This window comes from Sinocyclocheilus rhinocerous, unplaced genomic scaffold, assembly GCF_001515625.1.
Source record: "Sinocyclocheilus rhinocerous isolate Xijiao unplaced genomic scaffold, SAMN03320098_v1.1 scaffold588, whole genome shotgun sequence".
NCBI lineage: Eukaryota > Metazoa > Chordata > Actinopteri > Cypriniformes > Cyprinidae > Sinocyclocheilus > Sinocyclocheilus rhinocerous.
The window spans coordinates 1,158-4,135 of record NW_015635063.1 but is presented as its reverse complement, the minus strand read 5'-3'; positions in this window follow the sequence as shown (position 1 = coordinate 4,135).

Genomic DNA, 2,978 nt, shown 5'->3' with positions numbered 1-2,978 from the left:
TGTTGTCTCTACATTAAACATCCTTATTTGAATCCTTGTCGTCCTCGTCATCCTGCCTGCCTCCACACACCTTGACCGTGACAGAATAACCGACCAAAAAGTAAAGTATAGCTGCGTCTTTCCCCTCGTTTGTTTTTTCCGTTTTTTGTCAGTTTTTATTTTGTTTTTTACATTAAACATCCTTATTTGAATCCTTGTCGTCCTCGTCATCCTGCCTGCCTCCACAAACCTTGACCGTGACACCTGAATTATTCATTATTATAAGTAGTGTTTGATTGCAATGAATTATATGTATAACATGGGCAGTTGTGTTTCTCAGCACATTAGTTGAGGAGAAAATGAGCTAATGTATTTTCATTCCAGCCTAGTTCTAAGAGACAGATTTTTGCTGTGAGATCAAGTGTAAAATTGAACAGTTGCACTCTCTCTCACTCTCAGACATTGTGAATGGCTTTATTTAACCAGGGTAATTTCATTCGCATTTTCACATAAAATGCACACTGATAGACACAGACGCTGAAAAAATACAATATCAACATATTGCCAGGATCTAAAACACTACTCCTTTTACGTATGAACAACTTTTTAACAAATATGTATGAATCTCTTGATGTTGTTGGAACTGGAATTGCTGTAATCTTTGTGAGGATACAGCTGCTGTTGACCGAGTTCAATACTACATACAAAATTCAAAGCAGGAATCTGATCAATGATAGAAAAAAAAAATATATATATATATATGATAGTGGGGACTTTCTTAAAGGAAGGCCTTTTAAATAGCAGATTGATTTATAAATTAAATTGAAATTAACTGATTATTTTATTTACATTTATTTATTTAACTGTATGGTGTAAACTGAATCTGCTATAAACAGCCTGATATACAGTGGGGCTTTTCAGCAAAATTTACAGTAAATTTTTAAAATTACAGTAAAACTAGAGTATAAAACTAGTTAAAAGCACAAAACAATGCAGATATAAAAACCATTAAAGTCAAAATAGGCATCCAAGCTAAATAATTGTAATGTCTTTGAACATTTATTTTGTATATAATTAAATCAATCTTTGAATTCCATGAACATACATTCAGTATTTTGTGAACCTTAAAGATCTATATTCTCTAAAATTATTCATAAAGGGTTAATTATTTAAATTTCCATGTGTTATGTTGTGCATGCATAAGTAAAATTATTTTAATTTTAAATATGTTAATAATATAATATCAAACGGCATCATGTACATATTTAGTTAAAATGAGTAATCTTACAGGTGAAGTTGAGTGGCAGACCTGTATATTTCTAAAGGGAAGTTCCAGCGGCTCAGTCATGTCTGTTTGTGTACCGTTTGCATTTGTAATATACACTCACCGAGGCCTGTCCTTGAGCTCTCGGCCTCATGGGAGACAGGACAGAATAAAGGCAAAGCTGAAAGCTCAGCAACCAGGATGACCTCTTGACTGACTGACACACTCCACAGCATACTGTCACCAGCACATTCCATCCCTTTAAAAACTATCGCTGTGTGTGTGTGTGTGTGAGAGAGAGAGAGAGAGAAAGATAATGAATGCAAGACATGTCCTGCATAGCAGAACTGCAGACTAGACATGTGAGTTTATGGGATAGGAATTAATGATTCTTGTAACAATTCATATCACTTTTTAGATTATTAAATTAGATTGCTTTATTAAGCCATATAATATATTTTGTATAAATATAAACAAACATTCTAAAGGAAATCAATGCTATTTTCAGTAGCATCTCATATGTCATATGCGCATTTCTTTATTATAATGTATTTATTACAACAAAACTCCATTTGTTTCCAAAAGTGTGGATGGCCAATAAGGCCAAAAAAAAAAAACAACAACAACAAAAAAAACCCTGACGAAAATATATAATATTATATATTATAAATTACATTTAATCTATAAATTAGATGTATCATCTTACAATAGCCTACATTTAAGCTAAATGCAAATGTGGATAGGGTAGACTACTAGAGATCAAAAGTATATATATATATATAGTCACGATTCACTACGGTGGGGAGCGCGGAACGAAAAGACCAGGAGTTCAACAACACAGGAGATTTTAGTGTCTTTAAGGGAACCAGGAAAAACACACGCAAAACACGGAACAGATTCTAACATTACTCCCCCCTGTGTGGGCGCCCTGGAGGCTGGTGCAGGACTGGCAGTCCAGGGTGCCATAGCGGAGCAGGCAGACTAGGAAGTCATGGCGGAGCAGTCAGTTTAGGAGGCCATGGCGGAACAGGGAGCTCGGGGAGCCCTGGTAGAGCAGGCAGCTCGGGGAGCCATGGCGGAGCAGGCAGCTCAGAAGGCCATGGCGGATCAGACAGTTCAGGAGGCCACGGCGGAGCAGGGAACTCAGAAGGCCATGGCTGGACGTTCTCTGTGGTCTTGGCCTCGCCACTCGGCCCGGCCACTACAGCTGGGAACTCAGGATGCCATGGCCGGATGGTCTCCGTGGCCTTGGCCTCGCCACTTGGCCCCGCCACTACGGACGGACACATACTAACCCCCCAAAAAAATCCTTGGAGGGAATATGTCTTTAGAGGCCCTCCGTAGGCCTAACTTGGGAACAGTGGCCCTCCCTGTGCTTGACTTGGGAACTGGAGCCTTCCTTGGCCTGGACATGGGAACTGGAGCCCTTTCTGTGCTAGACACGGGGACTGTAACCTTCTTTGGGCTAAACTCGGGGACTGGAGTTCTCACTGGGCTAAACTCGGGGACAGGTACCCTCACTGGGCTAAACTCGGGGACTGGAACCCTCTCTGGGCTAAATTTGGGGACTGGAGCTCTCTCTGGGCTACACTCAGGGACAGGGACCCTCACTGGGCTAAACTCGGGGACTGGAGCTCTCTCTTGGCTAAACTCGGGGACAGGAGCCCTCACTGGGCTAAACTCGGGGACAGGAGCCCTCACTGGGCTAAACTCGGGGACAGGAGCCCTCACTGGG